Source organism: Bubalus bubalis, chromosome 3, assembly GCF_019923935.1.
Source record: "Bubalus bubalis isolate 160015118507 breed Murrah chromosome 3, NDDB_SH_1, whole genome shotgun sequence".
NCBI classification, from domain to species: domain Eukaryota; kingdom Metazoa; phylum Chordata; class Mammalia; order Artiodactyla; family Bovidae; genus Bubalus; species Bubalus bubalis.
In genome coordinates, this window is record NC_059159.1 from 136,075,825 (window position 1) to 136,099,975 (window position 24,151).

Here is a 24,151-nt window from a genome sequence, read left to right on the forward strand (position 1 = left end):
GGTGCCCCATCAGGCAGAGAGCACAGCAAATTTAAAGACAAAGCATCAAAGAGTGTGGATGGTCTGGGAAGCTGTGAATAGCTCAGGGAGGCTGGAGCTGGCCGGACAGCAGTGGGAATAAAGCTGGAGGGATGCAGAGAGGCACTGTATTATGGTCACTTGGCACTGGACTTTGTTCTCTAGCAACAAGAAGCAACAAGACAGATAAGAGAGTGTGTCTATAGGATGTGTAGTCGTAGGAGTTTTCGAGCAGGGAAGCGAGTCAGATTTTTGTTTTGGGAAAGAGGACTCTGGCCCCAGACCAGAGTGGCTCTTGCGCCAAGTGCAGACAAGGATTGGCTCAGAGACCTGTAGACAGGCATTTCTGGGGCATGGCTATGGTCGGCAGCGGTGCCGTGCCGATGGCCCAGAGTTCCCGTCGTCAGCTTGGGTGTCGCAGCTCCCCACACCTCTGGCTGGCCAGAGACAGTGGTGGCGAGGGCTGGCCCAGAGGGCTAGCTCTGAGAAAGAGCCTACTTCTCGTTTCCTCCCCCTGGACATCCATCCTCATGCAGTGAGGAGGGGTCTGAGTGGACAGAGAGGGGCTTGGCCAAGGGAAGAAGAACTAGCCTGCCTTCAATGGGCAGGTGCAGTGGGTGAGACTCAAGCTGCAGGAATAGGGAATCTAGGAGAGGATGCCTGCTGCAAAGCAAGGGGGATGCCCAGCACCCTTGTTGGCCCCTCCAGTTGGAATAGGGTGTCCCACAGGTATTATGGGATGTATAGGATATTCAGGGCTTCCCAGGTGGTGCTAGTGGCAAAAAGCCTGCCTGCCAATGCAAGAGACGTCAGAGACACAGGTTTGATCCCTGGGTCGGGAAGGTCCCCTGGAGGAGGAAATGGCAAGCCCACTCTAGTATTCTTGCCTTGAGACTGAATCCTATGGATAGAGGAGCCTGGTGGGCTACCATCAATAGGGTCGCAAAGAGTAAAACACGACTTGAAGAGACTGAGCATGCTTGCACACGTAGGCTATTCAGGACCGGAAGACTCTGGGTGGGGAGTGGTGGGCAGAGGGATTTGTCACAGGATGGAAGCTCACACTCCGCCTCCCCCGAGCCCCCCTCCTCCCAGAACTCTTGGCTGTACCCTCCACTTATGCCAGGCACATGTTATCTTGAGATAAAATTATTTTTTCACACGTACACGCCTTGTTCAATGGAATGGGGGAAGGCGGGGACCTCGCCTCCTGCCCCTGTGTCTCCCGATACTATTTCAGCAAATGTCAGGCTACAAACTCGTGCTCAGTAAACACTTGTACAGACAGAGGAGATTTTAGGGAAAAGAGCAGAGGAAAAAGTGCTTTATTTAGAGATGCTCTCCAATACTGGTGAAAATGGGGGACATCAGAGGAGTTCAGATAAAGCAGGATGTGAAAAATCTCATCAGCTGCTGAAAGAGACAGGCGGGCAGAGGACTTCCTGACCCCAGGCCACGTGTACCTCGGAGAACTTTCAGGGCGGAAGCAACCTAGGTCCTCCAGCGGAGTAGACAGCGGTGCTGATCAACTGTCAGTGCCACCTCAGAATCAGCTGGAGAGCGTTCAAAAGCACAGGCAACTGGGCTCCAACTCCCTCTGCGTTTCTGACAGGTTTAGAAGTGATGGTGATGCTGCTAGCCTGGGGACCACTCTGTGTGTTGTGACCACTCTGTTACTTGGGGTGTGTCTTAGAGCTCCCCTGGAACCCCTGTGTCTATCTGCAGTCAGACCCGCACAGACATCTGTTCCCTCTTTTGGTTTTGCTCTGTTTTGTCCTTAACGCTCCCCAAATGGTTCTGATGCCCACCGAGGTTGAAATACCTACTGCATCTCCACAGACTTTGACATGACGCCTTTCCTGCCCACAGCCTCAGGCTGGCTTCAGCTCACCATCCTCTCTATCCCCAACACTCTCTTCCTGACTCTGCTAGCACATTCTTCCTGCTTTGTTTTGTCATTTACTGTGTGTGTGCCGTCTGTCCGAGTCAGTGCGGGTGGCCATAACAAACTCAGCTGAGTGGTTTAAACAGCAGTCCTTTATTTTCTCATGGGTCTAGAGGCTGGGAGGCTGAGGTCAGGCTGTCCGCACGGTTGGTTTCTGGTGAGGACTCTCTTCCTGCCTTGGAGATGGCCACCTTCTTGTGTGTCCTTTCTTGATTTATCTTTGGTGGATGTGTGTGTATAAGAAAGAGGGAGGGAGAGGAAGAGGGAGAAAGAGGGAGGGAGAGGAAGAGGGAGAAAGAGAGAAGGAGGGAGGAGAGCATACTCTGGTCTCTCTTGCTCTTCTTATATAGACATTAATTCCATCCAATCAGGGCCCACCCTTAAAACCTCCTGCATGTGTGCTAGGTTGCTTCAGTCACGTCCCACTCTTTGTGACCCTATGGATTGTAGCCCACCAGGCTCCTCTGTCCATGGGATTCTCTAGGCAAGAATACCGGAGTGCGTTGCCATGCCCTTATTCAAGGGATCTTCCTGACCCAGGGATTAACTTCATGTCTCTTACATCTCCTGCATTAGCAGGCAGGTTCTTTACCACTAGCGCCACCTGGAAAGCCTCTTAAGATCTTATTTATCCTTAATTACTTCCCTAAAAGCCTTATCTCTAAATACAGTTGCATGAGCCATTAGGGCTTTCACATATGGATGGGGTGGGGTAGAGGGAGTGGGACGCAGTGGGAAGGCCTCTCTGTCCATAACAGGAAACACTCTGTCCATAACACTGTCTTTCCCAATTAGACTGGAAACCTGGGAGATCACAGGCATGGTGCCCATGTGCCCCTCAATGGGTCTGTAGAGGACTAATTCAATCTGTGTTTGCTGAATCACACTGAGCGTCTAAAAGAAACCAAAACAAACTGAGACCTGTTTACTTTGGCCTTACCTGGGTCCCTGTTCTTGAAAGACTGAGGTGATGGAGAAGAGAAGGCATTTGCTAAACTCCATCCATGAGCTGATATGGCCAGGTCCCAGCATTGTGGATGGGCTCATCAGCCTTGAAACTAATGTGATTACTAATCTGTATCACTCAGGGAACTACCACCCCCAGAGCTGTATTAAGAATGTTTTTCTCAGGCCAAAAAAAAAAAAAAAAAAAAATGTGCTGTCTTTGGCATTCAAGGCAGCCTCAGGAATTTCTTTTTATGATTGATTCTTCTCTCTGTTTTTTTGTTTTGTTTTGTTTTGTTTGCTCCTTCCTGTACTCGTTCCAGATCTCTCAGTTGACATATAACCAACCCCCATGCTGCCCTCTCAACACTCAAAAAACTTTCCAACATAGTTGCCTTCCCCCAACACTGTCTTGAAGTTCTTGCTAAGAGAACTCACTCCTTTCCAGTGGGGCTGCTGAGGTTCGCTGGGAGTTTGGTCTCCCTGCCCTGAGGACCCCTTGTGAATCACAGAAGCCCTGGGTGACCTGCATTCATCTCTGGGACCACTGCCCTTTGCCGTTTATTTACGACTGTCTAATGACATGTGAATGTTGAGCTTTAAGCCAACTTTTTCACTCTCCTCTTTCACTTTCATCAAGAGGCTTTTTAGTTCCTCTTCACATTCTCTTCACATCCTCTTCACATGACACCACCATAAGGGTGGTGTCATCTGCATATCTGAGGTTATTGATTTTCATCACTTCATGGGAAATAGATGGGGAAACAGTGAGAATAGTGTCAGACTTTATTTTTTGGGGCTCCAAAATCACTGCAGATGGTGACTGCAGCTATGAAATTAAAAGACGCTTACTCCGTGGAAGAAAAGTTATGACCAACCTAGATAGCATATTAAAAAGCAGAGACATTACTTTGCCAACAAAGGTCCATCTAGTCAAGGCTATGGTTTTTCCAGTGGTCATGTATGGATGTGAGAGTTGGACTGTGAAAGAAAGCTGAGCGCCGAAGAATTGATGCTTTTGAACTGTGGTGTTGGAGAAGACTCTTAGTCCCCTGGACTGCAAGGAGATCCAACCAGTCCATTCTAAAGGAGATCAGCCCTGGGTGTTCTTTGGAAGGAATGATGCTAAAGCTGAAACTCCAGTACTTTGGTCACCTCATGTGAAGAGTTGACTCATTGGAAAAGACCCTGATGCTGGGAGGGATTGGGGGCAGGAGGAGAAGGGGACGACAGAGGATGAGATGGCTGGATGGCATCACCAACTTGATGGACGTGAGTCTGAGTGAACTCCGGGAGTTGGTGATGGACAGGGAGGCCTGGCATGCTGCGACTCATGGGGTCGCAAAGGGTCGGACACGACTGAGCGACTGAACTGAACTGAATGACATGTGACTCAATGGTAAAGAACCCACCTGCCAAAGCAGGAGACTCAGGTTGGATCTCTAAGTCGGAAAGATCCTCTGGAGAGAAGGAAATGCAACCCACTCCAGTATTCTTGCCTGGAGAATCCCATGGACAGTTCTCCCTGGAGAATCCTATAGCCTGGCTGGCTATAGTTCATACAACTGCAACAGTCAGACACAACTGAGCGACTAAACAACAACAAATGACAAAGTCAGCCAGGAGGAGACCACAGTTTGCAGGGGGTGCCCTTGGTAATCCTTCTACAAGCTGTACATTATTCATTAACCTTGTCCCCTGCTTTCTGGCTTTTCCTCTCTGTTTTGTTCCTCTGAGAGCTGTGACTAAGTTAAAAATGGCCTCAGGTTGGAGAAAGGGCTCCCGGACTCTGTTCTTGACCCCATCTTTCACTTCTCAGGAAAATGGCAAGCATATCAGCTGTCTTATTTGTGTGCCACCACCCCCCACCCCCACCACTCCAAATCCTCCCCTCCCCAGCCCCTACCCGCTCCCAGCACAAGCTTGGGTCTGACATTATTGCTCCCTTAAACATGGGGCAGTTGAGTTTCCCAAGGAGGCAGAGGTTCACCCAGCTCGCACACAAACAGTGACAGTCCATCAGCGAGCAGCATTGGTGACAGGAAGGAGCAGTGGTCTGCATCCTGTGCCCAAGGTGTGGCTCCTTACTCCCCAGCCATGTGGTCGCTAATCCTCAACTTTCCTCCCAGCCAAACAGTCATCAAGTTCATGCTTTCCTTAAAGGGATACTGCAGAGATTAAAGAGACATGATATGTTTATGTATGTAAAGCACTCAGCCTGGGTGCAGGGCATGTAACAAGTTTCATGGAGCAGTTGCTCTTATTAATGGCACCTACGATTGGGAGACAGAAGTAGGTGCAACTGAAGTGACTCTGGGGGCCCTTGCTCCTCACCTGTCTGGTCACTGCTGACAGAAACCCCAGTTCTACAGCCCATGCCTGCCCATGACCTCTGCCAGTTTTAGATTCACCTCCTTGTGCCTCTGATCACCTCTGTGCCATCAGGTCTTGTTCTGTCAGTCACCCCAAGGCCCAGAGCTCAGCCCCCTTCCCCAGTTCCCTACACACAGATCCTACAATGTTCCATTCATTCTCTGGTCTCCCCCCACCCGCCCTTCCATTCATTGTCTCCATTCTTTCCCAATACAGCGAGCAAAGCATATTTGCCAGGATTCCCTGAGCTTCACCTTCTAAGTCCAGTGATGCAGTAGAGTATTACCTTAGTCCACTTGATAGCTAAAACAAGATACCATAGACTGAGTGGCTTATCAGTAGAAGAAATGTATTTCTCAGTTCTGTTGCCTGGAAATCCAAGATTAAGGCACCAGCAGATTCTGTGTCTCATGGGCACCCTGCTTTCTGGTTAGACAGAAGTCTTCTCACTGTGTCCTCACATGGTGGAAGGGGCAAGAGATCTCTCTGGGGTCTCTTGTCACGAAGGCCTCACCTTTGTGAATTCATCATCTCCCACCTCCTAGTACATCACCTTATGAGTTAGGATTTCAACATATGGATTTGGAAGGAACACAAATATTCAGACCATAGCAGACATATTTCTAAATAACTACAGCTTTATTCCTGAAGGAATTCTGTTACCATCTCCTGAGAGAGTAGAGATCTCATTATTCTTTTTCTTGATTGATTGATTGCTTTAGCAGCATCGGGTCTTAGTTACAGCCAACAGGATCTTTGTTGCATCATGCAGGATCTTTCCTCACAGCACACAGACTCTCTAGTTGTGGCCTATGGGCTCAGTAGTTGTGGCACATGAGCTTCGTTCCTCCACGGCATGTGGAATCTTAGTTCCCAGACCAGGAATCAAACCCTCATCCACGGCATTGCTAGGCTGATTCTTAACCACTGGACCACCAGGGAAGTCCCTCTTTATTCTCTACATGTGTTTAAGCAAACACAAGATGCTGCCACATCCTGCCAACAGGACCCCAAAGTTGATGTCTGGGGAGTCGAAATGGTGAACAAGGCCACGTGGGACAGCTGCCCATGGCTGGGGACAGAGCAGTCGGAGAACAGAGATTATGAAACAGGTGCCCACTCCTTGTGAAGATAAACTGAGCCTAGTTGGAGTGTTTACTGCTTGTGAAGGGTGGCAGACTGCAGACTGGACATTCTGGCGATGAGACTTGTTAACCCCCACATAGACTTCCTGATCAAACAAGTCAACAAGAGAGAGAGAGGTTCTGTTAGATATGGATGAGTCAGACTTGGAAAATGAAACCAAACCTAAGACAGGGTTGATGCATCCCAGGGCAGGTGAGTTGGATGAAAATGTAGAAACAGCTGCCAGGAGCTCACGACCCTGGAGGTCTCAGCGAGGACTCCAGGCTGTGGTATGGAATTTTGAGAAGCAGGAGAGGCTCAGGGAGGGACTAAGCCTATCCCACTTACTCCATCACAGGGATCCAAACTCCTAGTCCCCCAAAGTGCTATTTGCTCTCACACGTTTTCCCAGAAGGGGATTCTCTGATAGCTCAGTTGGTAAAGAATCCGCCTGCAATGAAGGAGACCCTGGTTCAATTCTTAGGTTGGGAAGATCCGCTGAAGAAGGGATAGGCTACCCACTCCAGTATTCTGGCCTGGAGTATTCCATGGACTGTATAGTCCATGGGGTTGCAAAGAGTCAGACACAATTGAGGAACTTTCACATCACTTCACTTTTTTCTGCCAGATGCGCTGTTTCATCTACCCAAATGCTCCTCAACCCCGCATCTCACTCTTTTTATTCACCCCTTAAAATTCTTCTCATCTTTCCCCCACACCACTCCTGAGGGGGCCTTCCTGAGTTCCTCTTGCCCATCATCAGAGTGAACCGCCCTGTTTTCACTGGTCTCCTAGCTCACAGCCTTGGGTGACAGTGGGCATTCCCCTCCTTCCGACTTCCAGCGAACTCTGTAAAACAATCTAACCTGTTTTCCAATCCACTCTCAGCCCTATCTAGTGGCTTCAAGTGTCTGGAATGCAGTAAGGTCTCCACAAATCTTTTAGAAATCCATTCAATGAAATTCTGAAATTTCAGTTTTGACTGAAAGTCTGGTCACTCAAGACCACATTTGGTGTCATGGGCAGTTGGCCCTCATGGAGTTTCCACTTCCCACTTGCAGATAGGGAAGAAAGAGCTCAATAAGGATGTTCTGTGGATCCTTATTTCTAGTCTATTCTTATAGAACTACTTGCCCATGTTGCTGTGAGTAATGAGAAAAGTGATGGAGAATTTCTTCTGAGCACAGAAGAGCAGAGCATCCCTAAGGACCAGAGACTACCCTGCTGATGAGAGCATTATTTGGGGGAAGGAGCAGGTGGCCTGATGAAGTTATCTAATCTAAACTTGTGAAGAAAACTCTTCTTTTCCTTGAGCACTTGTGGGAAATGCCTCATCCATAGAATTCATTGTTGTTGGAAAACTCTTATTGCTAGAAGGTTCTTCCTTTCACTGAGCTGAAGTAGCTCTGAAACACACCCCACCAGTGCTAGGTCTGCCCTCTGCAACAGCTGTAATCATGACCTTTTCAATATGGCTACCCTGAAAGATAGGGACCACCCACCCCATGATTCTTGTTGAAGGCTTCACATAAAGAACTGTTTCACCTCTTCCTTGCATGACATAGTTTTCAGATGCCTTGCCTTTCTGGCTCTCCACTTCTGCATGAGTGATTTTGTTGCCATCTTAAAAATGCCAAAGCCAGCCATAGACATTAACACTCCATGAGAAACGAGACCTATTAGCTGGTTCCAGCCTCTTCATCACTTGTGGACTCCCATCTTTCCCCTGCCCAAGTGGGACTTCTGTTTTGAAACATCCTCATTAAACTAAAAAAGTAAAACCCATTGACAGTCCCTTTGAATTCCTCAGCCTGGATCTCATGTTCCCGGAAACTCCCATCAGTTTCTCTCTGGTCCATTCTCTCAGTCTTGCTTCTCATCATTCTTCTATTCCTCAGCTCAGCTGTGTAACAAATACCACTGACTGGGCAGCTTAATGGAGAAGGCAATGGCACCCCACTCCAGTACTCTTGCCTGGAAAATCCCCTGGGCAGAGGAGCCTGGTAGGCTGAAGTCCATGGGGTCACTAAGAGTCAGACACGACTGAGCGACTTCATTTTCACTTTTCACTTTCATGCATTGGAGAAGGAAATGGCAACCCACTCCAGTGTTCTTGCCTGGAGAATCCCAGGGACGGGGGAGCCTGGTGGGCTGCCGTCTATGGGGTCGCCCAGAGTTGGACACAACTGAAGTGACTTAGCAGCAGCAGGGCAGCTTAAACAAACATTTATTCTCTCACAGTTCTGGAAACTGAAAGCCCAAGATCAAATATTCACAAGATTAGCTTCTTCTGAAGCCTCCCTCCTTGACTGATAGATGACCAGCTTCTCCTGTGTCCTCACATGTTCCTTCCTCAGTTCATATCCCTGTCTGTATTTCCTCTTCGTATAGGGATGCCAGTCATGCTGAGGAGGGTCCACCCCCAATGACCTTGTTTTACCTTAATTACCTCATTAAAAGTCATAGGTCCAAATAAACAGCCACATTCTGAAGTCCTGGGGGTTAGGCCAATAACATGTGAATTTGCATGTGGGGGAAGACAATTCAGCCCATTACATTCTACCTTACCTTTTGCTGGTTTGACCCGGTCTTCTCAAAACACATCCTTTACTTTCATCTCTCCTGCCTTTGTTCCTACTGCCTCTTGTCCTGCCTACCCTGCTTCTCCTTCAAGGCCACTCTTCAAAGATGCTGTCATGCCAAGTGGTTGTCCAGTCTGTGTAGACACCCCAGAGATGAAGAATTCCTGTTCTCCTAAACCAGTCCATTCTCCTGGCTTCCACAGCTTTCTATACGAGCAACCTGTACCTAGAAGCTCCAAGCTTCACAAACAGAAAGAGCTTCCCCTTCCAATTTAGATAAAATGATCCCAAATAAATAAAATTATCTCTGGACACAATGAGAACTGAATAGCATGTGGGGGGAAAAATCTGAAATAGAAGTTGATAACTAGTGAGACTAGATGCCTGAGAACTGTCTATCCTGAGATATTGTTCTTGAGATACAGACTTCAACAGAACTCGGTCCTCTTCTCATATGGTGAATAGTCAGGTTTCTTCATTGGTTCCTCACAATTCAGAGTCTTGCAGTCTCCTCCACGTTCCCTCCACAAGACAAGGATCTCCCAGACTTCACCTGTCAAGATGCCTGAGTTAAAATGAAATCCACAGAGCCTATTTCTCTTTCCACTCCACTCTGCAACTCTTTCCCAGCATGCACACTCTCCAACACACATCTCCCAGAGCTTCAGCCTGGCATATCATCTTAATGCTGTTGCTTAGCAACGAGCTGGGGAAGTGTGATCACACCTCCGCGCACTGTCCATGGAGCACTGCAGACAATACAAACAGTTCCCTGGCTTCTCTGTGCAACAAGAGGAAGGTAACTGTCAGAGGTGGCCAGCATCATGCTCCAGAGATATTGGCTCATCCCCCGGGAGCCCTAAATTGGTTGCCGTTTCGCTCTTACTTGGCATTGGGTAATGTCTTTGTGGGGGCGGCTGGGTAGGTGGTTCTTGAAGGGCCGGATCTCTCTGCTTGCACTTGTTCTCAAGATGCTGTGATGCAGACAGGGCAGCTTGCAGATCCTCTCTGCTCCCACGCAGCCCTGCCCTGCACCAGGCCCGCGTTCCCCCGTCCCCAGCCGCCACAGTTCCCCTCACTCTCTTCCATTTGGAAATGGTTCTTCAACGTGCTGGCACTGCCCTTTCCCCACCCCACCCCCTTGCAGCCCTCTGTTCTTCCAGTCCCTGGTCCCTCTGCCTTTCAGATGCAGCTCCTGTGACCAGACAGCCCCCAGTTCCTCAGATCGGCAATTCCCCTCACCTTACCGCCCCGCCCCCTCCCTGCCATTTCCTGTATTCCTGTGTGTTCTTTACATTCCAACCTCAGGCCACTGGGCCAGACACCACTCAGTGGACTGAAGTCCTCCTCCTACCCGTTGTTGGTGTCCTGATCAGAACCGGATGTTTGCGAGTTGGAGTTCACAGATGTGGTGTATGTAGCATGAAACAGTAGAGAAGGTGAGAGTCTGAAGTCTGAAGACCTATATTCCAACTCCTGATCCTCTTTTTTCCCCCTTGATTCTGTGATTTAGATCAAGTTTCTTTAACCTCTCCAAGTCTTTGTTTTCTAAGGGGATTGGAATATTTGCCTCACCAGGCAATGATGACAGTCATACAAGGTAACATAGAAAGAGCCCAGCAAAATACATTGCAGAGAGCTGGAGAACTCCGTTTTTGTCCTTCTCCTTCCATCTCGATCTCTTTACTCTTTCTTTGGCAGCTTCTCTCTCTCAAGGGTAAACCAGTTTTCTGGTTGGATTCTCAAGTGGCACCACTGTGCAGTGACAGAGACATGGGGCCCAGAGGGGGTGGACATGCTCCAGGTCTCTGGGTCAGTTCCTCTGATCTTGGGTCCTGCCTCAATAGCCCTGAGGTTCCCTCTGTTCACCTGTAAAATGGAACTAAGAACACCTGAGTTGTCGAATGCATATTCAAATGCACGTTATCTCCTTTGAGCTGTGTGCGTGCTAAGTCGCTTCAGTTGTGTCCAACTCTGCGACCCCATGGACCATAGCCCACCAGGCTCCACTGTCTATGGGATTCTTCAGGCAAGAATACTGGAGTGGGTTGCCATGCCCTCCTGCAGGGGAGCTTCCCCACTCAGGGATCAAACCCACATCTCTTATGTCTCCTGCACTGGCAGGTTCTTTACCACTAGCACCATCTGAGAAGCCCATCAATATCCTTTACACATTTTAAAGTCTTTCATAAATTTTAGAGATCAGGATTATTTTGGACAAACCTGGTCCCATTTCCCTCCTTGTCAAATGAAGGAGATTAAAAAATGCCTAAACTGTAGCAAACTGAGAAATGACAGTGACCTTCAAAAGCCTCTGTGGAGAGAACTGAATCCTTCTTTACAGAGTGTATTTGTCCTGTGGCCAGAAGAATAGATTCCTCATCTCTGGACCTCATGACCAAGGTGGCTGTTTATTATCCAGTTAGAGTCTTCTTCTAGTTCTAGTTTGGAAGTATATAGAGAGCTCTGTCTTTTCAATAATGAAAACAAATGAGTGAGAACGTGCCCGAGGTGTGACAGAGGTGCTGGGGAAGAGGCATTTGGGTGGGTATCATGGAGACTTCATGGTGCTTCTTTGTTTAATAGTGACCTGAAAAGGCTGAATTTGCAAATACAGGAGTAAGCCAGAGATACAAAAGTTTGTGACATCAGCAGTTTACAGGAAGCTAACAAAAGTGTAGCCAAACCATAGAATTTGGATATTACTGAAATCTTGAAGGGACTTCCCTGGTAGTACAGTGGTTAAGACTCCAGGCTTACACTGCAGGGATTGTGGGTTCTATCCCTGGGCTATGCAGGTAACTAAGATCCTGCATGACTCACGGTGTGGCCAAAAACAAAAACCTTGGAGCTTGGGAGTCTGGCCAAGGATGAACAAACATTCCAGAGCCTTTGCAGTTTCTTCAGTGAGATTTCCCCAGGCAAGCACAGCGTCTTCATACAAGGAAGATTCCAAGAGGAAAGATGGATACTTCAAGTGACTCTCAAAGCTCTGGCTTTGCCTGGAAGATCTATTTCCAAGCCCTTAGGAGAGAAGGGTCAACTTCACTCGGGGCCTTTACCCATTCTCCAAGCCCATGGCTTCAGGGGAAAGATGAATAAACACATTACAAAGTTGGGAATTCTTCCTGGAGAAGGAAATGGCAACCCATTCCTGTATTCTTACCTGGGAAATACCATGGACAGAGGAGCCTGGCAGGCTACAGTCTATGGAAGCACAAAAGAGTCAGACACGACTTAGCTGCTTTGCTAAACAACAATCTCAGCCCATGGGGTATCATTTTTTAGCAATTATTTGCAAAACACTTAAAATTTTATAATAAAAATTTGATATTTTTTAAGAGTCAACAAAAAAAGTTGGGAATTCTTGCTTTGTAATCAAGCTACAAGGGATCCTGTATTGTACAAGTATCAGTGGTTAACCACATATTACCACTAACTTTTCAAAAATATAGGTGTTTGGTGGGGGAGCACCAGGGAGACAGATCTGATCTCTGTTATGACTGGACCCATGTAATAATTGGGCTTCCTAGGTGGCACTAGTGGTAAAGAACCTGCCTGCCAATGCAGGAGATGTAGGAGACATAAGACATGTGAGTTCAGTCCTTGGGTCTGGAAGGAGGAGGGCATGGTAACCCACTCCAGTATTCTTGACTGGAGAATCCCATGGACAGAGGAGCCTGGTGGGCCTGGTGGGCTTGCAGAATCGGACACAACTGAAGCGACTTTGCACATACACGTGGAATAATTAGTCATTGAATTAGAGAAAGTTAAGCTGGAAGGGACCTTAGCTATCACCCATGACAGTCCTTTGGTCAACAAACAAGGCAAGAGTCTGCAACATGTAAACAGTACTTCATTTGGAATTGTGGAAATGTGGGTGACCACCACTTTCTAAATTTTGCTTTTCAAATAAAAATACAAAAATGAGAAACCAGGAAAGTGATTTGCCTGAGGCCCTGTAGCAGTGTCAGGACAGAACCTGCCAAGCCCCGCTGTCAATTTTTGTTCCTCTGCTTGTCCCCAGAGGATTCCACCCAGGGCTAGACCTGGGTTTGCAAAAAGATCCTTTACAATAAGAACAGAATCATGCCTCCAATGAGACTCCACAGTTTAAAACCTAAAATGATCAGCATTTTCCAGTCATCCAGGGACAGGGGAGCCTGGTGGGCTGCTGTCTATGGGGTCGCACAGAGTCGGACACGACTGAAGCGACTTAGCAGCAGCAGTAGCAGTAGGTTCATTTTATAAACATTTACTGTTGAATACCAAGGAGTCTCACTCTGTGTTCATCTTGTTGCTGTTGTTTAGTCGCTCAATTGTCTCCGACTCTTTGTGACCTTATGGACCACAACCCACCAATCTCCTCGTCCATGGGATTCTCCAGACCAGAATACTAGAGTGGGTTGCTATTTCCTTCTCCAGGGGATCTTCCTGACCCAGGGATTGAAACCGGGTCTCCAGCATTGAAGGCAGATTCTTTACCGCTGAGCCACCAGGAAGCCACCTCACTCTGGGGAATGTTAAAAGTAAAATGTCAGTTGTAAGCCAGTCTCTCCAAACACACCTGGTTTATGGGGTTAAATCCGCCCACTGAAGGAGGCTGTGCAAAATGGAACCTGTGTTTGATTTTCTTAACCCACAGCCCACGTAGCCCGTCCACTTGAGGAAAGAGAAACACTGCTAATGGGTGGTAAAAGCAGTGTGAATGCTGGCCCCCGCACAGGCTCCCAGTGACAGCTTTTGTTCCCATGGTCTCTTCAATAAGTATGACTCAGTTCGCTGTTCAGGCCCCGCTTCCTCAAGCTGGGAGCTGACTTCGGCACTTGCTCTGCAGGGCCTGTCATGCATGACTCAGGGGGCATGTTGCGGGGGGGTGGTGGGACCCTGATTGAGTTACCACCCCTCTCCCTTGCTGATCCCCTTTCTGTTCTTCTGAGCTCCAAGACCGCCACCCTTCCCACCTTTCAAAATGCTCACCCATTAATACAAATGGTGTCCCCCTACCACCCCATTTTTTAAAATATACTTTACACATATCCTGACAGTGCCAAAGCTTTTTTTCTCACTCACCTACTCATCCTCAGAATTGGTAGTCTCCAGCATAGGCAACATAAGCATGATACCCTGAAGGCTAAGTCAAGGTCAACATGGGTTCCTGTGAGCAAGGAAAACAAAAGACAGGAAAAGCCTTGCAACCAGCTTGCCTCATGTCAGTGCTTGTTAGAGCAAAAACACTATCCTCACCATGCAGAGGGGACGTGTCATCAGGGCCAGCCCACACTTGCGGACTTGTTTTGGCTCTAAGAGTCAAGAGAGGAACTTTAATTGGGAGGCACGTGATTTTGAACCCAAGGGGATGGCATGGTGTCCTGGCACTTTCTATCTTGAGAGCAGCAAGAAGCACTGAAGGAGAAGTGTGTCTCCTTCCCCTGAGACAGAGGAGGCCATGCCCCCTCAAGGAGACACAAGGCAGAGAACTGCATGCTCACAGGACTGCCTATCTAGTCTCAGGCTTGAAGGGGATTCATTCCAGAATCCTACACCAAAAGAGATCCAAAAAGTCTAGAGCACAAGTTTGCCGTGAGCTCTTCATGGATGGGGTTGTTCCTGTTGGAGGTTTGTTCTATCAGATGTTCAAGATGAAGGCAGTGGGGCAGATAAAGAGCTACCAGGCCAAGCCAGTGAGTCACCCTTAATTTGGGGATGGGCTGCCTGTCCCCAAAGTCTATTGTTTACTAGGACAATTCAGAGACAGTGTCCATTGCTTTTTAATCCATTGTCAAGTTTTCTCTCCCTCCTTTCTTTTCATGGGATTTGCTCAGTTGTGTCAGACTCTGTGTGACCCCATGGACTGTAGCCGACCAGGTTCCTCCATCCATGGGATTCTCCAGGCAAGAATACTGGAGTGGGTTGCCATTTCCTTCTCCAGGAGATCTTCCCGACCCAGGGATTGAACCCAGGTCTCCTGCATTGTAGGCAGACGCTTTACCGTCTGAGCTACCAGGGAAGTCTAAGGAAGGAAGGGCCCAGCTTGGACTAATTGTACATGTTGACCTATGAATTGTTCTTGTTGCTGTTTAGTTGCTCAGTCTTGTCTGACTCTTTGAGACCCCATGGCCTGTAGCCTTCTAGGCTCCTCTGTTCATGGGATTTTCCATGCAGGAATACTGGAGTGGGTTGCCATTTCCTTCTCCAGGGAGTCTTCTCGACCCAGGGCTCAAACCAGTGTCTCTTGCATCTCTTACATTGGCAGGCAGATTCTTTACCACTGTGGCCACCTGGGAAGCCCTGTAAGTATGAATAAGCAAAGTCCCTAGTGCAGTCATTCACACATTCACAACCTCTCTCTCTCTCTCTCTCTCTCTCTCTCACACACACACACACACACACACATACACTCATGCTTTGGTTACCACAACACAATCTCCATGTGTACCCTGTAATGGCAGTTTACATCAAGATCAAAGCTTAAGTAAAAGAGGCACTTTGGTCACAGGATTGTTCTAAGGTGATGCTGCTTTGAAGGTATGATCTCCCACTATTCATCTGCTTGAGGATGACTAGCCTGCAAGTGCCTACTCATGAAACATCATCAGTCACATAGACCTTCAAAGGGTGGCTTTGGAATAAGTTTCCCAAAAGCAAGAGCAAGAAAGCATCCACAGAAAAGAACCTGCTGTTGAGGATAGAGCAAGAAAAAGAAGGCATCCCACACCTGTCATCGCCACAGTCAATAGCCTCGTAGATGTAGATGACACAAACCCCAAAGATGCTGGTCCAAAGACAGGATTTGCAGGATCACATATCCAAACTAAGGGAAGATTCAGGAAACAACTGAACTCAAGGTCAACTCAAGCTAGGCATTTAGACATGGCCAGGGACTCCTGGCTCTGCCCGTCTGCCTCTCTGGCTCTCATTGCATGTTGGCTTCATTCTTTCAGAACAACTTCTCCAAAAGCCAGGGGCATTGCCACTAACTGTGTCGAGTTTTCATCCACAACCTTCTCACCCACAAGGAAAATCCCCACTCCCTAAGCCAAAGTTTGAAAAATGCCAAAGAAAACTATGATTGGTCTGGCTAAGGTCATGTGTCCATTTCTGGGCCACTGACTCATTTGAAAAGACCCTGATGCTGGGAAAGATTGAAGGCAGGAGGAGAAGGGGGATGACAGAGGATGAAATGGTTGGATGGCATTACTGACTCAATGGACATGAGTTTGGGTAAACTCCGAGAGCTGGTGATAGACAGGGAGGCCTGGCATGCTGCAGTCCATGGGGTCACAAAGAGTCAGACACAACTGAGCGACTGAACTGAACTGAACTGAACCTCCTGGCCAACAGGGCGGGTGCCATTTTGCCCTAGCGAGGGTGTCCTGTATCCTATCTGTGGTCCAGACAGGAGAAGGAGATGGTCTCCCATGATGGCCAGCCTCCACTAGAACCAGCTGGTTGCCATGGAAGGAGGACTTGCTCCCCACAAAGAGAACTAGGGAAATTCTGAAGAAGGGGAAGGAGGTGTTGAAGGCAGACAAAACAATGAAGGTCCCCCTGCAGTAGTCTTGCCAACTTTGATCATACAACAAAGTTACATCTGCTGGCAGGTGTGTATGTCTGTTGGGAAGATAATTCAGTTTGAGGAATGGAGGGAAATGGTGACATCTAAAGTGCTTGGGAATTGACGATGTAGAATTATGTTACAGCCAAGGATTAAATACAGCTTTGCAGAAAGGACAGGTTGTAAGGTCATAAATTATATGTCCATAATCATTTACATACTGCTGAACTGCTTGACAACAGTTATTATATGAAGGAGGAGATGACTGAGTTTGACTTCCTGGTCATGCAGCCAAGCTTGTAGGATTTCCCAGACCAAGTCACCTGTTCACTGGTCTTTCTTTCCTGGACTTGAAGGCAATGTGACTAATAGTGGTGACACTAAAAGTGATTTTCTTTTATATTTATTTATTTTTTTGGCCACACCATGCAGTACTTGGAACTTCTCCATCCAGGGATCGAACCCATGCCCCCTGCAGTGAAAGCCCAGAGTCTTAACCACTGGATCATCAAGGAAGTCCCATCCTCGATTTTCAAGAATGACATTTTTATTGTACTGCCTATGTCTGAAATTTTAAAACCAACGTGCCCTTTTGTCATGAGTGAAAGTTGTTTTTAGAGTAAATGACTATTTTCAATTCTGCCTCTTCAGTCTCTAGACTACACTTTGCTCTTATTCAAAAGGAGTCTTAATGCTTTAATACTGTATATCTGGTGTATAATCAGAACCTCCCAAAGATGCCCAGGTCCTAATCTGAAAACCTGTGAATGTGTTGATTTACAGGACAAAGGGGACTCTGCAACTGTGATTAGGTTAAGGACCTTGTGATGGGCAAATGATCCTAGGTTACCTGGTTGCCTATCACATGGGGTCTTATAAGAGGGTGACAGGAGGGTCTGGGTCAAAGAAGGTGATGTGATGTCAGAAGTATGGCTCACATGGAGAGTGATGAAGATGTTATTCTGCTGGCTTTAAAGATGGAGGTAGGGACCAGCAAGCTAACAAACAGTTTCTAGAAGTTGGAAAAGAGAGCGAAAGGGTTTCTGAAGGAATGCAGCCCTGTGTATCTGTGTCTGTGCTCATTCATTAAGTTGTGTCTGATTCTTAGCAACCATTCCTCTGGCCATGGGATTCTCCAGGCAAGAATACTGGAGCAGGTTGCTATTTCCTTCTTCCTTCTTCCTTCTTCAGGGGATCTTCCTGACCCAGGGATCATACCCACATCTCTGCATTGGCAGGCAGATTCTGTACCCCTGAGCCACCTGGGTGGCCCACACAACCCAAAACTACTCAGTAAAAAGAAAGAAGGGACAGTTGATAAACACAACAACCTGGATGAATCTTGAGGGCATTATACATAGTGAAAAAAAGAGTCAATGCCAAAAGATTCCTGTATGATCCCAATATGTAACATTCTTACAAGACAAAACTGTAGAGATAGAGAACAAAGCAATAGTTGCAGAAATGAAGGGTAACACAAGTGAGTTCTTTCATGGTGCTGGAACAGTTCTGCATTTTGATTGGGGAGATAGTTACACAATCATATGCATGGGATAAGAGTGCATAGTACTACACACACAGAGACACATACAAATCCCTGTGGAAAATGGTGAAAATGGAATTTGGTCTGTTGTCCACTCACAGCAGTAAACCGATGTCAGTTTCCTGGTTTAGATATTTCAGCATCACAGGAAGATGGATCAAGGGTACTTGGACTCTGTACTACTTTTGCAACTTCCTATGAGTCTACAATTATTTCAAAATAAGAAATTTTTTAAAAGCTACCAATTAAAATTCATCTGTCTGATGATATTTCTTTTGTCCCCAAGAACTTCCTCACCACTTAAATAGTTCTGGGTCCATTTCAGTTATTGTTTAAACACCTCATGGTTCCCCCATCACTTTTAGACATCTGCTCAGGATGGGGAGATGATGCTAGCAACTGACAGCAGAGAATAGAAAACTCACCTCCTCCCAGATCTCTAGTGCTGTGCAACACTCCATGCCTGCCTTCTCCCTCAACAACCACCGGGAGCATCATTTCCTGGTATATAGTGAGATTGGCTGTGTTTATGAGACACACTGGACATATGAGAGCCTGGCTTTCTTCTGTTTCCTCTGCCAGCTCTGGGTGAGGGAGGGGAAATGGCCAGTAAACAGACTGGAGAAAGGAGAAGCCTTTGTTGTCGGGGGGAGATCTGGGAGAAGGGAAGAGACAGATGGTTAAGATTAAGATGGGTAAAATAGGTGCTTTAACTTAATAGGAAAAAGCACAGACTTGGAGTATTATCTGAATTCATCCATTTATTCAGCAAGCATCTTTATCTGTTCAAGCTGCTGTAACAAAAGAACCATAGACTAGGTGGCTTAAACTTCGAACATCTATTTCTCACAGTTCTGGAGGCTGGGAAGTCTGAGATCAGGGTGTCTGCAGTCTGGTTAGAACCTGCTTGCTGTTCACAGTTGTCTTCTCCCTGTGTCCTCACGTGGTGATGGAAGAGTAGTAATTCCTCTAATATCTCTATTATAAGGATGCTAAACCCATTATTGGGGCTCTACCCTCATGACCTAATCACCTCCTAGAGGACTTGGCTTCTAATTCCATCACTTTGGGCATCTGCACAGTTCTGTAGAGCTCAGACCAAATGAAGTATGGACGGTGAAAATTCTTTATGTATTCCTGTTCACTTTTGCTTTATATTTTTGTTTCATTGTGTTTTGATATGTTCATTATTGTATCTTCTTGGTAAATTGTTTTCTTTTAAAAATCATTCTTTATCATAATCATATTTTTATTTTTTTCTTCAAATCCAGCTAGTTTGTAATTTTATATACTTGTATCAACTGTCTTTAATTTAGTAATGGTCTGATTTGCAGTTTTCCCCTTATCTTCAACTTTTCTAATATTTTAGTTTTATTTCTTGTAAAATACATATAACTGGTTTTTTAAAAATTGAATCTAAAGATTTTTCTCTTTTAACAGGCAATTTAAGCTTTTTTAAAAAAATTTATTAAGACTTCTAATATATTCAGTATGTTTCTACTATATTATTGTATATTTGGAAATCCATTTTCCCTTTGTTTTTTTCCTGGCTTATTGTCTTTCACTGGATTGACTGTGTTTCTTTAATTTCCTCCTCTTTTACCCTCCTACTTTAGAAGTTATACATTACAGTTCTATTATTTTAGTGACTTACCTCATCTTTAACACGTTACTTGATTTGAAAGTCTGCTGCTACTGCTGCTGCTAAGCCGCTTCTGACTCTGTGCGACCCCATAGACGGCAGCCCACCAGATTCCCCCATCCCTGGGATTCTCCAGGCAAGAACACTGGAGTGGGTTGCCATGTCCTTCTCCAATGCATGAAAGTGAAAAGTGAAAGTGAAGTCACTCAGTCGTGTCCGACTCTTAGCGACCTGATGGACTGCAGCCTACCAGGCTCCTCCGTCCATGGGATTTTCTGATTTGAAAGTTTAGCATTAGCCAACATCATTGTCCTCCTCCCCAAAGTGGAAGATAGGACACCTCAGCTCCAATCTTTGACTGTCCATCTTCCAAGCTATTACAGACAAGCATTTTAATGTCACCTTGTTTTTAAAATTCTCCCTCCCAAATTTAGCCTAGTATTAAAAGAATTATCATCTTCGATTTCTCATATCTTTCCCCTGCCCACTCTCACATTTACATATTTGAAATAGACTCTTTATGGTCCTGGAATTATTCTGTTAACCCCAGGTCTTGCTTTTCTTTATATATATATATATTTATTTATTTATTTAATTGGAGGCTAATTACTTTACAATATTGTATTGGCTTTGCCATACATCAACATGAATCCGCCACGGGTGTACACGTGTTCCCCATCCTGAACCCCCCTCCCACCTCCCTCCCCATACCATCCCTCTGGGTCATCCCAGTGCACCAGCCCCAAGATCCTGTATCATGCATCGAACCTGGACAGGTGATTCATTTCACATATGATATTACACGTTTCAGTGCCATTCTCCCAAATCATCCCACCCTCGCTCTCTCCCACAGAGTCCAAAAGACTGTTCTATACATCTGTGTCTCTTTTGCTGTCTCACATACAGGGTTATTGTTACCATCTTTTAAATTCCATATATATGCGTTAGTATACTGTATTGGTGTTTTTCTTTCTGGCTTACTTCACTCTGTATAATAGGCTCCAGTTTCATCCACTTCATTAGAACTGATTCAAATGCATTCTTTTTTATGGCTGAGTAATACTCCATTGTGTATATGTACCACAGCTTTCTTATCCATTCATCTGCTGATGGACATCTAGGTTGCTTCAATGTCCTGGCTATTATGAACAGTGCTGCGATGAACATTGGGGTACACATGTCTCTTTCAATTCTGGTTTCCTCGGTGTGTATGCCCAGCAGTGGGATTGCTGGGTCATATGGCAGTTTTTTAAGGAATCTCCACACTGTTCTCTATAGTGGCTGTACTAGTTTGCATTCCCACCAACAGTGTAAGAGGGTTCCCTTTTCTCCACACCCTCTCCAGCATTTATTGCTTGTAGACTTGGATAGCAGCCATTCTGACTGGCGTGAAATGGTACCTCATTGTGGTTTTGATTTGCATTTCTCTGATAATGAGTGATTTTGAGCATCTTTTCATGTGTTTGTTAGCCATCTGTATGTCTTCTTTGGAGAAATGTCTGTTTTGTTCTTTGGCCAGGTCTTGCTTTTCAAAGTTATGAATTTTGTCTGCTGAGCCTTCTTCACAGGTGGCTTGTTAATCTGCATGGTTTGTAATTTTGAATTGTGTGTTTGTATATGTGAAGGGTGGGGATTCCCACTTCATTTCTGATTGAATTCTTCCCCCTCAGCAAAGAGTTTTGTTTTTTCCTCTGCCAGAATCACTTGTCACCATTTCTGCATTTGTTTTCATTGATTTATTTTTAGTCGTGCTACCACCATGGCATGTAGGATCTTAGTTCTTCGACTAGGGATCAAACCCTCAGCCCCAGCAGTGAAAGTGAGGGGTCCTAACTGCTCAACCACCAGGGAAGTCCTTGAATTTGTTTGTTTTAATTACTTGTATTAGAATTCTTGGTGCACATTGCTAAAATGGCACAGGCTTTGGTTTCTAAGAAAAATTTCTTTCTTTCTTTTTTTAATCAGGCCCCAGACAGAGGTCAAGCTTTCTCACCTCTCTGGGCTGGTAAACGGTGTTCCCAGGGCCCATCTCTATTTATTCTCTGTGCTCCACCCCTGCCTTGAAAGGATCTGGACCCGGAAGTCACCCTCTGCGTGTGTTCATCCCCAGGACCTGGGGTCTCCACAGTGTCAGCCCCCACTCATCTACTCTGGTTGTGAGTCCTTCCATTTCTGATACCTAAGAATCCTCTCTCGACGTTGGCTGTGATAAGATTTTTCTGTTATATTCTGTCCAGCATTTCTGCATATTTGGAGCAGGGCGGGCCAGATCTATCCTAGGTCAGTCTCACTATGACTGTAAATCAGCCGATCTCACGTTCTTAACCCTGACGGAAGCCCACTTTCATTCTTTTCAGTCAGCACACATCACTGAGCCAATGAGATCAGAGGGCTACGGTGCAGAGTGAAGATCTGCCCTGCCCTCCCAGAAGGTGACACCCAGAGAAGGAGAAAGCCTTGAATCAGGTAGCCTGAGGAATAAGTGTAAATTTGCAACCTTAGCTAAGGAAAGGCATGTTATTTTGTCCCAACTGAGGCCTGATTCAGCCAGCAGTCAGGAGAGAAGCAGCCCAAATGTCACAAAGGCTGGAGGACCAGGCACCTGATGTGATCCAACCCTACAGGTGTGGGAATGGGTGGCAGGGGCAGGATTTCCCCTGGCACGATGCCCTAAAATACTGCAAAATACCCTCACATATGATGCCATATATGCCGTGTGCAAAAAAAGAAAAAGGATGTGAAAGACTTGTCTGTGGAACACTGCACCTGGTATATTTTGACTGGCAGGATGGAGGGGGAAAAAAAAAAACCAGACAGAACTGTTTCTTTTGTCTTATGGGTCTAGGACTGGGGATTTCTTCTCCTTCCAGATGATGACCAGAAGAAAGGGTCCTCGATTATTCTCCAAGTACAACATTTTGGTTATTCAAATAGCCCGGGGGGTGATGAAGGATAGGTGCGTGCATGCGTGCTAAGTCGCTTCAGTCGTGTCTGACTCTTTGGGACCCTATGTACTGTAACCCACCAGGCTTCTCTGTCCAGGAGATTCTCCAGGCAAGAATACTAGAGTGGGTTGCCATGCCCTCCTCCAGGGGATCTTCCTGACCTAGAGATCGAACCTACCTCTCTTAATCTCCTGCATTGGCAGTCAAGTTCTTTACCACTAGTGCCACCTGGGAAACCCGAAGGATAGGTGGGGAGGATGTTTTACAGGAAAGAGCCATGGGAGAACCACAGCCCAGCTCTTTCTCCAACTTCCTGATGGGACCACAGTCAGGGGCACCTGGCACCAGGCCCCTTCTCTGTAAGGTGAAGAGGGCTCTGGGTCTGGAAGGACCCTTCTACGTCTAATGTTCAAGATGCTTCCCCAGGGGAAATGGGGTGCTGGGGAGGCCCAGCCACCCTGCTCCCCCAGGGTTCCCAGTGAACTACCCCTATTCTTGGGGCTATGGAGCAGCCTCCCAGCTCACCTCCGCAACCCCCCCCCCGCCACTTCCTGTCACTGGTGACCCCGTGATCCAACACCCTCCCTTAGTAATTCTTCTCGTCTTCAAATCCATCTTGGCAGCCAGCTCAGCCCTTTTGTGCCAAGAAAACACAGTCTCTGAGTCATGAGTGTGAGTGTGCACCTTCTCGGTGTTTACCAACCTACCCACGTCAGGTGGTGGGGAGCCCGGGCCTGGTATCCCTTCGGAACTTCCATTTATGGACACAGACTGCTGATCAACCCTTTGCAGGCCTGTACTAATCCAGGGCTGGCCCCAAGCCTTCTCCCTCCTCCAGTTTTGCTGACCCAGTTTATAAGCCTGCAGGCAGGGCAGATGGAGTTGAAAAGTCAGAGCCTGCAGCAGTCAGGAGCCCCAGCTTCCCAGGGCCTCATTCCCCTCCCCTTTCCCCCACCCCGACCTCCTCTGGGCCAACCAGTTCTCCCCTTTCCACTTCCGGGGCGTGATTCGCCCAGAGGCTCCCTCTCAGCATGGCAGGTATGTGTCATTTCCTTATTGCTCTGAGACCCAGGCTTTGAGCGTGTCCCACCCCCGCTACCTCTGAGACCCCTCTGATCTGATTGAACAGGACCGAAAGGGTTGGACCTTCAAGCCCACTGCAGCATCCTGGTAGGGATTTATTTTTGGAGTGAATTTATCTATCACCTACGGGAGAGGCGGTCTGTGTTTTCCACTGGGAGGTGTTTGGGAAAAGTAGGGGCCTGGGACAGTGGGCTTCATCTTGTTCTCTGCCACCCCCACCCCCACCTCCATCCCCACACCCTCCCCACTAGTCCCCAGAACTGTTCCACTTTCTCCTCACCTTCCCACCAGTGATGCATCCTCTGGTCTTGTGGGCAACCCTGATGTGGCAGCCTGCCACTCCCTGGGAAGGCCAGTGGGGTGATGCTAGGCGCTGTGACTGGGCAGGAAGG

General features: G+C 47.0%; 1 protein-coding gene across 9 annotated transcripts in view; it reads left to right on the forward strand.

Annotated features, from left to right (window-relative positions):
* Positions 1-24,151, forward strand: part of PTK2B (protein tyrosine kinase 2 beta) — a 139,423-nt gene that overhangs the window by 16,885 nt on the left and 98,387 nt on the right. Inside the window, exon 1 of one of the 9 annotated variants that reach the window (XM_045165105.1) lies at positions 23,583-23,714. The exons of 7 other annotated variants lie outside the window; for them this stretch is intronic. The gene's annotated coding sequence lies outside the window, so the exon portion shown is untranslated. Of the gene's footprint in view, positions 1-23,582; positions 23,715-23,752; positions 23,847-24,151 lie in introns of those variants that run through there. One more of the 9 variants, XM_045165104.1, reaches the window with a different exon arrangement.